At 33.4% G+C, this 14,641-nt stretch overlaps 1 pseudogene; it reads left to right on the plus strand.

Annotated features, from left to right (window-relative positions):
- Nucleotides 1-12,468: 12,468 nt before the first annotated feature.
- Nucleotides 12,469-14,337, plus strand: LOC149569960 (protein DETOXIFICATION 30-like; annotated as a pseudogene).
- The last annotated feature ends 304 nt before the right edge of the window (nucleotides 14,338-14,641 follow it).

The following is a 14,641-nucleotide window of genomic DNA, read 5'->3' on the forward strand; positions in this document are numbered from 1 at the left end:
TTAAGAAAGGCATTGCTATCAAATACTAGAAGGAAGCTATCAACACTGTAGTTCATACCTTGAACTGAGTACAACTGGTAAAGGACTCATTCAAAACACCCTATGAGTTGTGGTATGGCTACAAACCCAATGTAAGTTATCTAAAGGTATTTGGAAGCAAATGTTACATTTTGAAAGAATCTAGAAAAGGTAAGTTTGATGTTAAAAGTGATGAAGGAATATTTTTGGGATATTCTTGCAAAATCAAAGCATATAGATGTTTGAACTTATCTACTCACAAAGATATAGAAAATGCACATGTGAAATTTGATGAGTTTGCAGAAAGAATAGAAGAAGAAAGAAAAAAGGAACTTGAAGACTACATAAGATTTTTTTACATTGAACCTAATACAATACCAAGTATACTAGTCAATCAAGAATCCTCAACTCCAGAGTCTTCATTAATCGAGTCACAAGAAGTTCAAACTGAGTCAGCATCTAGCTAGCTCGAGCAACCTGAATCAGAACCAAAAGTTGAGAGACAGAAGGATAAAAATGCAAGTCATTCAAAAGGAAAGGAGCCCATGTTAGCCAAGTATGTCAGAAAGCATCATGCACTAGATCAGATCATTGGTGATAAATTAGAAGGAACAATGACAAGAAGTAAGTTGAAAGGCACTTGTTTACTTGCTGATTTTGAACCTAGAAATGTCAAAGATGCACTAGACAATGAAAGTTGGATTGAAGGTATGAATGAAGAAATAGAACAGATAGAGAAAAAAAAAACATGGACTATTGTACCTAGACCCAAAGACAAGAATGTGACTGGAACAAAGTGGGTATTCAGAAATAAACTAAATGAAGATGGTAAGGTATCAAAAAACAAAGCTAGACTAGTATGCAAAGGATACTCTCAAGAACAAGGTGTAGACTATGGATAAACTTTTGCTCCTATTGCAAGATTGGAAGGTGTTAGAACCTTACTTGCATATGCTACATACAAAGGATACAAATTTAATCAAACAAATGTCAAGTCAGCAATTCTCAATGGCATATTGGAGGAAGAGATTTACATTGAGTAGCCTGAAGGTTTTGTTGATCCAAACAAGAAGGACATGGTCTGTAAATTTCATAAAGAATTATATGGTCTAAAACAAGCCCCTAGAGCATGGTATGAAAGATTTTATAACTATCTTATTCATATTGGTTTTCAAAGAACTAATGACAACAACAGTTTGTACATTAAGGAAGGGCCAGATAATAAGATTGTTTTGGTAGAAATATTTGTAGATGATACTTTGTTCATAGGAAATGATGATCTTTGCAAAAAAAATTCAAAACAAATGAACAAGGAATTTGAAATGTCAATGTCTGGTGAGATCAAATTCTTTGCTGGTCTTCAAATTCAACAGAACAAGAATGGCATCTACATCACTCAATCTAAATACATCAAGGAGATACTAAAAAAGTTTGGTATGGAAGATTGCAAACCAGTTGGAACTCCTATGTGTACTGGATTAAAACTCACCAAGGATGATGAATCAAAGGAAGTGGATCAGACATTGTAAAGATCTATGATTGGAAAGTTGCAATATGTAGTGCACACAAGACTAGACATTGCCCTTGCAGTAGGAATTGTAGCAAAAATCTTAGCAAAACCAAAAGAAAATCACATGATGACAATCAAAAGGGTCATGAGATACTTGAAAGGAACTAAAGAATATGGATTATGGTTTAAACTTGGAGGAAAATTGGATTTAAAGGTGTTTATTGATGCAGATTTGGCAAAAAATATTGATGACAGAAAGAGCACAAGTGGAGGAGCTTTCTTTCTCGAAAAAAGGTTGGTTTCTTGGACAAGAAAAAAGCAGAATTGTACATCTCAATCCACAGTATAAGATGAATGTTGCAGCAGCAGTAAATTTCTCAAATATTGTGTGGTTTAAACAATTATTGAAAGGTATGGAGCAAGAAATCATAGAACCAGTTGTTATGTTTTGTGATAACACCAGTGCAATTAACATCTCCAAGAATCTAGTGATGCATTCAAAAACCAAATATATTTCCATAAAGTATCACTTTGTTAGAGAATTGGTGCAAGAAAAGGAAATAAGATTGGAATATGTGCATACAAAGGAACAAATTGCTGACATTTTCACAAAGCCTTTACCTAAGGATGCATTCTTGTATCTAAGAGGTAAGTTAGGGGTCATTCCCCTATTTGAAGCTCACTAAAATACAGTTTTAGTGATGCATCAAGAGGAACATAATTGAAGATCTATCAGTTGATGCAGCAAACCAATGAAGACATTGCATATGAATCAGTACATCAGGTACAATGCTATTCAGTTTTTTTGAGCTATCTTTGGCATGTGTTGTCAAAGAGGGAGAATATATATTGTCATATCTTTCTGAAATTTTCAAATAATAAGAGTTTGTGTAAAAGGGAGAGATTATATGTAACAGGGAGTTTTTTCATTAAAAGACTTGTTTTCAAGTTTTATTTTGCTATGACATATTGTGTTGCCATCAATGCCAAAGAGGGAGATTGTTGGATACAATTGTTCAATTGTGTGTTGTCTTTGATGTCACACAAATGTCATATCAAGCAATAGATAGTGCCTACCGAACTCAGAAAGATAGCAAGGAAATAGACAGTTTCTACCGAGCTCAGAAGGTTAGCAAGGCAATAAACAATGTCTACCGAGCTTAGAAGGCCAGCAAGGCAATAGACAGTGTCTATCGAACCCAAAAGGTTAGTAAAGATAGCTTGCAGTATCTATCGAGTAGACAGCTAGTTACCGAGCCTTCAAGGTAATCAAAGAAATCTAGTTGTTATTGAGAGTTCAAGGTAATCAAAGAAATCAAGTTTTTATCGAGCTCACTTGGTAATCAAAGAAAATATGATAGAAACAATTCTTACTGAGTTCACTCGGTCATCAAAGGTAATTTGGTAAAAGTAGTTCTTACCAAGTAAACTCGGCAACCAAAGGATTTTTAAGATATTTTAATGTTAACCAAGTCAAGAAGGTTAACTCTAAAAATTCCTGGAAGCAACATTTACCGAGCAGGGTCAGCCAATAAAGGACATTTATTTATTTATAAATAATATCTGGAGCTGACTGATGAATGGTTTATTGGTAAACCTAACTTGTAAATGAGTTGAATTGACAATCTGAATGGTATAAGTAAGAAGTCAAGTTGCAAATTCAAAGTTGTAGTATGTGGAAATATGTGAAGTTAATGTGATATGAAGATTGATTATTGTGGAAGCGAATTTAAAGAATGATCAGAGATCATTAAGGAAAAATAGAGTCATATTTGATCAAGGAAGATCTAATGATGCTGAACAGAGACCTGTATTCATCAAATTTAGTTGCATCTTGTTTAGGTCAATTCATTGTTGCTTTCTAACCATTGTAGCAGTGATTTCAAATCTCTTAACAGAGTTGGTTTAACAGCCATTTTGTAAATCCTCTAACAAGGTGATAGTTCAGTTGAATTGTTCTAAAGACCTCTAGCAAGGCCACTCCTAACAGGGTGAGTAAATCCTCTAACAAGGTCACACCTAACAGTGTGTATTGTAACCTTTAACAGGGTTGGCTCCTAATAGGGCTCACTTCAGAAGAGTGAAAAATTGGTGACTAGTTACTTGGTGGTTTTTCCCACATTGGGTTTCCACGTTAAATCTGTTGTCTCTTGTGTTCATTTTTTTTACAGTTACATGTATGAATGCTTAAAGATAAGTAATAGCTTAATTTATCGAGTTGCAGCATTTTTTCACCAAGTATCAGCAGCAATTAGTTCATTAAGACATCTCAGGGATTTGTGGATTAATTTTTGTAAGTAACTGATTCACCCCCCTCTCAATTACTTTATCTTTAATTCCAACAACTATGCCAAACATTTCCATGACTGCACATCACCAGATAATCAAACCATTGTCTGTACCATCAATATCTTTGTCTGCTGCTCATCCATTCTTTACAAAAATTGTGCTATGTTGACATCAACGACAAATATAGTCATGAATGCAACATGTCAATACTCTCCAATTCTTAGGATACTTCTCCAATGTAGTATCATCACAATTCATGCTAACAATTAGTGCAAAAGAAACATTGATTACCAGACGTGGATTTTTTAATCACCCTTTAACATTTAAAATTTTTGGTCATCACTATTAGTTAGTTAGTTAGCTTAGACATTTTTTTATGCATTTACTAAAATATTGTAAATAATTATTTCTAAAATAATATTTGTTAAGGTGGAGACAATTATTTAATGAATTGTCTAAGTACCCAAGTAACACCATGCAACCAATTTTGTTATTGGTTGTTAGGTTGTTTTTCATCTTAGTCATTGATTGAGAATCAATCCCAACCATTGGTTTTCAAACATGAGTCTATTATATAAGGGGATTAGGAGGAAATTTGAAGAACAAAAGTTTGTGAAGTATTTACAGTAATAGAAAATAGTCTTTTAGTGTTAGCAAGGGCACAATGATAGTGTTAGGGTTAGCAACATAGGAGTATCAAAAGGAGATGTTGGGAGATTTTCAGAGTTCTACCAGTAAGAGGAAATTAATTTTTTATCTCTTTATTTGTTGAAGTTAATACAATTCCTCATTTGTGGAGCTATTTTTCCTTTAGGAGTATTTCCAAGGATGATTTTTCCAAAACAATTGTGTCATTATGTTGCAAATTCATTTATGTATTTTATTGGTGAATTCATAGTTGTGTTATTTTTTTAATTAGTTGAGAATTAATATTGTAGTTAAATAATCATTTAAGGTAAGAGAATAATAATTCACTTAGGTGTCAAAAGGAAAGTTTGCAAATGTTGAGTATTAATCAAGCTCACTTGGTTAATGAAGGAAATGTTGGATGGAACTAGTGTTAACCAAGCTCACTCTATTACCAAAGGAACTCTGTGAATGTGTAGTGTTAACCGTGTTCTCTTGGTTAACAAAGGAAAACTATTTCTAAGTTAGTGTCAGCCAAATCATTTGAGGTAGGAGATTAATAATCAGTGACTGCAATCGTAATTTTCACATGGTATCAAAGTAGTGTTGAGAGTAGAAATTTTTTTCCCTAGGAAAGAAATGAAGGGTTTATAAAACTTATTACGGTCTCTTTAGATTTACTATTTCCTTAATCCCTTGAGATGGGCTCAATTGGTTTGAGGGATAAGAACAAATTTGATGGTGTCTTGAATTTAAGTGTCAGGAAGGCCAAACATTCTTAATTGTTGGAAGAGAATGGTAGTAGGGATTATGTTCCTAGTGTTGTAGCTATACCTATGGATGCGACACAACTTACATCATACAAGAAGGATGATACCACGATGATGATGGTGTCAAGGATCATATTGTTCTACATATCTTAGAGCTGGATAGAATGAAGAAGATGTGGGATGTTATTCTGAATTTACACTAGAATGCCTCCACCAATAGGAATATTATTCTTAGAGAGAAGTTGAAGAATACCAAGATGAACCTAGCAAAAGACATTAAAATTTATCTTAGCAGGCTTAGACCTTTTAAAGATGAGTTAGCAGTAGTTGGAGATACTCCCAGTGATGACAAGATAGTGAGAATATCTCTAAATAGGTTTACTAAGTAGTGAGGTGTCTTTGTTCAAGTTGTCAGTGGATGAGACACCTTACCAAGTTGGGATCTAATATGGAGTGATTTCACTTAGGAGGAGCTTAGACTAAGTCTTTCCAATAAGGCCAACAAGAGTCAAAAAAGTGAGGGGGAAGGGGTCTAGCAAATGGTCAAACTAAAAAAGCTAGAAGGAGGAGGAGGAGGAGGAGGACCATTCTAAGGTCAAGTTCTTTGGTTGTCAATAGTATGATTACTATTTTAGTGATTTCCTAGAAAGAAAGAAGGGAGAGAGATAGGTGGAGGCTTAAATAAGTGTAGAAGAACTCTCTCATATAATGGAAGATTACTTTGTACTCATAGCTTGTATGGTTAGCTCACCCTCATAGTGCATTTGGTATATAGATAGTGGGGTGTCATTTCATATGATAGGAGTTAGAAAGTACTTCTCTAGTTATAAGGAGGAGACCGCTAGTATCCAAACCTCTATGGGAAACTTGTCCAAACTGAACCCAATTGGGAAAAGGACTATTTAGTTACAGAGGGATAATGGAAAGATAATTGCAGTTCATGGTGGTTGTGTGTGCTAGGATTGGGTATGAATCTTTTTTCCATATTTGTCCTTAAAGACAAGGGGTATAATGTACTCTTTCTAGGGACACATGTCCTGATCAAGCATAAGGATTGGAAGTTACCCATAAGTATTGGACTTAGGAGTGGTCACCTTTATAGGCTGCAATTTGATAGTCATGAGAAACAATAGTCCTAGAGATCTTTGATAGCTACAACATAGGAGGATGGGTCATATTCATCATGGAGCACTTAAATCACTTTGTGAGACAATTATGTGTGTTCCAGGTGTGAGAATAAGCTTGATGATGTATGTAAGGGATGTGTTTTGGGGAAGTTTATGTAAGAATATTTTTCAAGGAGTGACACCAAATCTAAGGGTATTCATGATCTAGTACATTCAAAAGTTTGTGGACTAATGTCGATAAAGTCTCTCAAAGGATATGAGTACTACACTACTTTTATTGATAATTTCTCTACAAAAAACTAAATATATTTCTTCAAGACAAATGATGAGGTTTTTAGTCACGTCCAAGAGTTTAAGGATCTTATGGAGAACTTGACAAGAAGAAATATAAAGGTTCTTTGATCAAATATTGCAGGCGAGTACAAAAGAAATGTCTTTCAAGAGTTCTATATCAAGGAAGGAATCAAGAGAGAGTGGATTGTTCATTACAATCCATAGTAGATTGAAGTAGTTGAGAGGAAGAACCATTGTAGATTGGAGGTAGAAAGGGCTATGTTACATGACTAGTACATGTCATGGTACTTATGGGAAGAGGTGTGTAGTACAATGATTTACATGTTCAGAATAGGATTCCCCATAAGGTGCTAGGGAAGATGACACTAGAGGAAGCTTTCATAGGGAAGAAGGAAGATGTTGATAAGTTCAAGATATTTGGGAGTTTGGCATATTGTCATATTCCAAATGATACATGTTCAAAGTTAGATCAAACTACAAAGAGAGGGTACTTTTTTGGGTACAATAAAATGTCAAAGGTATATGTGATTTTTATCCTCAAGACCATAAGAATTATTTTTAGTCGCAATGTCAAGTTCATGGAGGACAAGGCATTTAGAAGGTAGAGATTGGCTAGCAGATGATCACAATGAGAAACCCATAGAAGCTCCAAGACTAAGTCAAGGGCAGAAAAGATCAAGTATAGTTACAATTAATACAAGTGTAGGCTTAGGTGGTGAAGATTAACAGAATGTGGAGAAACTAGTGTAGTAGAAAATGTATCAAGAAGACATGGAGGTTGATATTTTACCCTCTACAATTGGTAGTAGGGACCAAGAGGTTCAAGACATACAAAGGGATACTCAGGATTTTGTGGAAGTACTTAGGAACAATACTAGACAATAGAGATAACCAGCCAAGTTTAATGACTATGTGGTATTAGTTAGTCAATTAGTAGATAGTGAGTCTTCTATCTATTATTAAGCTACATAATATCAGGTATGGTAAGATGCTATGGTTGAAGAATGTTCATCAATAACGTACAATGATGTTTGGGAGGTAGTATCTAGACCCGCAGATGAGGCAATAATTGGATCACACCTGATCTATAAAATAAAGCACGGTGCAGATGGTAGCATCAAAAAGTACAAGGTAATGTTTTGGACAAGGGGTTCTCTTAAAGGGAGAGAATAGACTACGAGGAAATATTTTCTCTAGTGGCTAGGTATACTTCTATATGAGTTGTGATATCATTTGTAGCATAAATTGAATGGTATATCCATCAAATAGATGTGAAGACAATATTCCTTAATGGTAAGTTGAAGGACGAGGTATACATAGAAAAATGAGAAAGCTTTATAGCACACAAAAAAGAGACCTATGTGTGCAAATTGAAGGGAGCCTTGTACAGACCTAAGCAAGCTCCTAGAGTATGGTATGAGTGCATTGATATATACTTGTAGGAAATGGGCTTTGTGAAGAGTGAGGTAGATGATAATCTCTATTACTTGGTAATTGGGGTGAGATTCTCATTCTTGTTCTATATGTGGATGACTTATTTCTTATAGGTTCACTAGGGCACACAGATGATTCCAAGAGGGACCTTGCAAAATAGTTCAAGATGAACAATTTGGGACTTATGCACTACTTTCTATACATGGAGGTGTGGTGAACAGATGGAGAGATTTTCTTTATTAAAGGGAAATATTACATTGAAATCTTAAAGACATTTGGGATGGAGGATTGCAAAGTCGTGCCTAAACCCATGATCATGAACTAGAGGAAGGTAGATACATTCAGGGAAAAGGATGTAGACCCCTCCTTAAATAGGCACTTGATTGGTTTTCTTATGTATTTGGAAAACACCAGGCCAAATATAGAATTTGCAATAAACTCTCTTAGTCAATTCATGGTTAAACCAAAGAGAATGCATTAGATAATGACTAAGCATGTGTTGCATTACTTATGTGGTACAATTGAGTATGAGATTAGATATGTTTGTGGTGAAGGAATTATATTGATAGGCTATGCTGATAGAGATTGGGCAGGTAGTACAATGGACAAAATGAGCACTTTAGGGTGTTGTTTCAGTTTGTGATCAAGAGTAGTATCTTGATTTAGCAAGAATCATAAGTATGTGGTGATAAGTTTAGTAGAAATAGAATACAAAGTAGAAAGCATGGTAATATGTGAAGATATATGGCTTTGGAAGTTGTTAGTGCCCTTGTTTGGTGACAAATTTGAGACTACTATATACATTGTGAAAATCAAAGTTGCATCAAGTTGCCTAAGAATCTAGTGTTTCATGATAGATCTAAACATATAGGCATCATATATCACTTCATCAAAGATTGTGTACAATGAGGGGTTGTTCAACTATAATAAATACCTAGTAAGGAGTAGGTAGTGGACATTCTGACTAAAGCATTGGGGAAGGAAAAATTTATCTTCTTCAAAGTTAGGTGTCATGCTGAACAACTTCCTCACTAAGAGGGAAGTGTTAGTTAGGTAGTTATTTAAGACATTTATTTGTCCATTTTCTGAGCAATAGTAAATAATTTTTTCTAAAACAATATTTGTTAAGGTGGAGATAATTATTTAATGATCTTTTTGATTTTCCTACTAACACCTTGCAACCAATTTCGTTATTGGTTTTTAGGTTATTTTTAATCCCAATCGTTGATTGAGAATCAATTTCAGTCATTAGTTTTCCAACAACGGTAGCATACAAGGGGCTAAGGAGAATATTTGGAGAATACAAGTTTATGAAGTATTTATAGTAATAGAAAATAGTCTTATAGTATTAGCAAGGGTGCAATGATAGCAATGAAGGAATATCAGTAAGAGGAATTGGGAGCTTGGTGGAGTTGTGCTAGTAAGAGGCAAGGAAGTCTAGATATCTTGATTTGTTGACATTGATATAATTCCTCATCTGTTAGGGATGTTTTATCTAGAAATATTATGTTATTGGGTTGTAATTTTTTTTCCATTTTTTATTGGTGACATTGCAGTTGTGTTGTTTTTTTATATTAGGTGAGAATTATTTTTTAGTAGTTTAGTAATAATTTAAGATAGGATATTAATAAACAAAGACTACAACAGTAATTATCACTACTACTTTAGCTAATCATTTCTACCCTAGATCTAGAGAGTAAATCTAGACTCATGTTCAAATCAAGAAGAGATTATAATCATCTTATCACTATATTTCCAAGATACCCATGTGTATGGATAGAATTTTATCTCTATCATTATGTTTTCCCATGTGTTGTAACTTTCATTTAGCACAAGTGACTTTCAAAGGAAGCTCCAAAACAAATCTTAATTTTCACAAATTTCTGCCCATTTTACCCATCAACATGATTGAGAAACCCAACACAATATTAGGATTAATGGATAAATTTTACTCTCTCACACCCAACATGGACTATAAATCTTAATAGGTACCTAAATTAGATTTAAAAAAATTGATTACTATTAGTAGCATCCTCAACAAAAATGTTGGAAGGCACTTAGTTGAGAAAGGAAAATAATCTAGATTAAAAATTGTTTTCTCAACCAAACATAACTCTTTAAATAAAGAAGTTTTTATCATCAAATTCCAAAGACTAATATGCAATGAGGTTCACTAGAGTCAACCTATATATCTCTACATAGAATTAATTAATCTAGAACTCCAACTTCGTTGAGTTTGAAATTGAAAGAATTTGATTATGCTGATATTATGAGTTTGAAATTGAACTAGGTATAAGTAGGTAAGAATTCCTCCTATGATCCACATATAGCATGAATCATAAATTTTTAATTTTAATATTTATTGAAAAAGACAATAGTGTAGCTTATAATTTTTTTATGCAATGTATACCAATTGTAATGCAATTCCATCTTTTTTGTGGGTTGATAAGATTCTTCTATAATTTTATTAAAAAGGTCTTCAATAGAAGTGAAAATGAATGGAATATATGGTTTGTTTCTAAGAGTTTTTATTTTTAATTTTTATAATAAGTTTCTACTTTTCGTTCTAGTGTTGACATGTGCATGCCAATGTGGGGTATTCAAAGTCAAAATATAGATTGCATAAGTATGTTTTATGAGTGACTATGAAACTCATACATAATTCACTCTTTAGATTTAGTCTAGTCTTATCTTGTTTTCTTGCATTGAGATAATGAGAGTCCTTTTATGTACTTAGGGGAGAGAAAGTAGTTAAAACATTTTGCAAATAGTTGTGTCCCAAGTCTTGTTTCATTAGTGTATCAATGTGACATCACATAATATGTTTTTTTTTCATCTAATAAATACATTTCATTCAATTATCATTACATGATCAATCCCAACAAATTTAAATTTGCAATAGATGTTAGTGTCATATTATTACAAATATTGAACATAAAATAAAAAACTGATATAACTTTTAGAACATTCTCAACTATTGCATGCTCTCATCTAAATCTATTATATCTATCTATAATTGGAGGTAATATTAGTGGTTGTAGAATATGATGACATATTGCACTCCCCTTTATTTCATTTAAACTGAAAATGTTCTTAATCAGTCTTGGTGACCTAGAAGATGCTAATAAGAAATGGACATGTCATGTGTAGTATTTAATGTATTACGGTGTACTCATCTTTTGAAGGAACTATTAATCCTCCTTAAGGATAATTGCTTGCTAAAAGCCCACCTAATGCTCTTTGCATAACTTCTAACTATGGAGATGGCATCTTTGAATTCTTCCTAAACTAGCTACAAAAAATTTAGTACTCCATGCTTGGATCCTTATCACTTTTTATAGATGATTAGCATTTTATTTTTATCTAGTTTCAATCATTACAATTATAATTTTTATAGTAACCTATTCTTTGATTAATAAGAATGATGTAATCAAGTAAATGTTTGGACTTTGTTGTTACATGTGTTTTGAGACTTGTTATAAATGATTAAGAACATGGTTCATCATATTTGGCTTGAAATACATACCAAAAATATATTCACACAATTTAAATTTTTAATTTAAGATTGATCAATCCTAACCAAACCTATGGATAATCTCAAGAATGATGCAGATAGGTCATACATAAGCTCTTAAACATTAGTTATTAGCTCATTGAATGACATGAATCAAAAGGGAATTGGTAAATAATTGCATTGTTCATACCCATCCCAATTCAACCAAAATTTGAATTTAAGCTCAAAAGCGAGAAAAGTATGTTCTTTCTAGACCACTATGAAATTGATTTTGAAAGAATCTACATCAAGAATGTGTTCACGTTAAGATTGCATCAATGCATGTTATGAAACTTAAAATGGTTTTGTTGAATTAGTTTGAAGTCTATAACAATAAGTTCTTAATTTAGAATGCATTTGTAGAAGATTTAAATTTTTTTGTTGAATTAATATGAATGACCTTGAAATAAGGTATGGTTTCATTAAGCTACAATTCCCTACTGATAATAGAAAGTGGATCTTATTTGAAGTTGGATTCTCTATTTATTAGAAAAAAAAATTAGTAGAAAAAAACTTTGCAATGCAATCAATTACGATAAACTTTCTTTTGAAGCAAGCAATCTCATTGGTCAAAATTGTCATTTTTCATTAATAATAGTTTTACAAATTCTCTTCAATAAACAAACAAGATTTAAAGTGGGCTTGATAGCCACTGCACCAATGGTGAGACTCTGAGAAAATAAGAATTATTAATAAAATATTTATGTAAAATCTTAACTATGCTTTCAAATCAAACACCTATAGCCTCGCCTCCTTTAGATACAATATTTTTATGTGAAAGAGGGATAAGATATAAGTCACCGCCCATATTGCCTCGGATAATCAGTGTTTCAAAATGATATTTTCATGGTTAAGAAAACACCAATAGCTGTACGTGCATCACACACAGCCTTTTCAGATACCTCCACCATCAGGGCAACGGCTATCCAGGCAGTTCGTTCGACTGCCCGGATGCCCGATTTCGTTCAGTCCCGTATTCCTGCCGTGTGCGTTGTCAGACGACCCCGCCTTGTCAGACAGTACCTGTCATTTCCGAATGGTGTTTTATTTTAATTTGAATTTTATAAGTGAATAAACTATTTGATGAAGCAGTAAGAGAAAGAAACTTGATAATCTATTTGAGTAGTTGTGCACACCATTTGACTATCTGGTAGCACCACCAAACATTCTTTGAAGGCTACGTCCAAACAGCAGGCTGTCTGTCTCTATGAGTGTCACGTTTTAGTTTACAATTTGTACATGTACAATACCGTCTTGAAGTGTCATAATGACTATGTCCTGCCCCATGATAGTGAGTGCCGGATATCTCTTGGTAGATCATCGCCTTGTCAGAACTAGTGTACGTACTGAGCGGTAGATGCAAGTAAGGAAGCATTTTTTTCTTGGGTTGCTTTTCACGACCTTGGGGCTTTCATACGCCTTTCTTTGGCATCTGGTGTTATGTTGTGGTAGCTTCAAAGCTATTAGTTTTCTAGGTTTTATATAGGGTGATGCTCACTGTTTGAAATATATATTTGTTTGACATTTATGATAGTTTGGAGCTCTGGTATCTTTTCATTCTGATACTTTTGGCCGGCTATCTAAAAAATCCAACCATTTCAGTGGATGCTATTTCTATATGGTATGTATAGGTCCACTCTTTGCTTCGAATTTTCACCACTTATATCTTTCCATTGGTTGGGTTAATTGACAAAACTTGATTGATGATGTAGTTTGAATCTAATGGGATGGGAGACCATGATATCTCTGGGATTCAATATTGCCATCAGATACGCTCTTATCTTTTTTTAATATGAATTCATTATAAATTTATCTATTCAAGTACATAATGTGTCGTATGTACTTCAAACGAGAAGTAATAATATTATTTAATATTATGTACACTACAAAGCAAAGGAATTTAAGAAAACTTTTTTTTCATGAATACTCAGCGTAAGAGTTGCCAATGAATTTGGAGCTGGGCATCCGAGAGCTGCGGAATTTGCAGTGATTATTGTTCTTGGAACAGTGTTTACAATAGGAGCCATTTTAATGGCTGTAATCTTTATTACTAGAAATAAGTTTGCAGTAGCGTTTACTAATAGTGAAGATGTGATGAAAGCCGTTTCAAACCTTGCACCTGTACTTGCTATTACTATGCTTTTAAACAGCATACAGCCTGTTTTGGGGGGTGAGTAAGACTTACTCTTATTAGTTACTGAGGTTTACTTATATGGAATAAATAAATGATTATAAGAAACATTTAAATGGATTCTCACAGGTATAGCAGTGGGGGCAGGCTGGCAAGCTCTAGTAGCATATATTAACTTAGCATGTTATTACATTTTTGAAGTTCCCCTGGGCTGTTTGCTGGGTTATTATTTTGATTTTGGAATGAAGATAATGTTCATTTCTATGATATTTAAGCTACAGTTCTCTTGTGTTATTTGAGTGTTATTATGTAATATATTGTGAAAATGTAGGGAATCTGGTCTGGAATGATCTGTGGAACTAATTATTCTATGCATTATTACATTTAGAACCAAATGGAGAAAAGAGGTAATATACGATCAAAATTTTAATGCAAATTTTATAAAACAAATTAAAAGTTTATTCCATATTTTAATATGGAAATTCAAAAGCATATCGAATCATTTTCATCAATGATGTAATGCATCCTTGGTGCAGGCTTCTCAAGCTATGGAGAGTATTAAAGTGTGGGGAGGGCACACTTAAGATTTGTACAAAATAATCAAATATCACATGTGGTTTCTACCAAAATGATCATTGTACTAGAGTGACACAAAGTTCTAGATTAATGTTTAGTCATGGTAGCCAAACAGAAAAGGGTTATACAGTACACAAGGATTTGAATGGCATTAACGTTATGAAGAGATGTTTTGATTAATTCAATAATAGAAGATTTTGCTTCAACAATGTCTTCAACACCATTTTTATTATGTTTCATGAAGGTCTCACTTAGAAAAAAAAATCTATTTGTGAATTATTGGTATGCATGATGTTTATTCACTTATTTCCT

The sequence above is a fragment of the Cupressus sempervirens genome, chromosome 3, assembly GCF_028749045.1.
Source record: "Cupressus sempervirens isolate cs-2001-9-10 chromosome 3, ASM2874904v1, whole genome shotgun sequence".
NCBI lineage: Eukaryota > Viridiplantae > Streptophyta > Pinopsida > Cupressales > Cupressaceae > Cupressus > Cupressus sempervirens.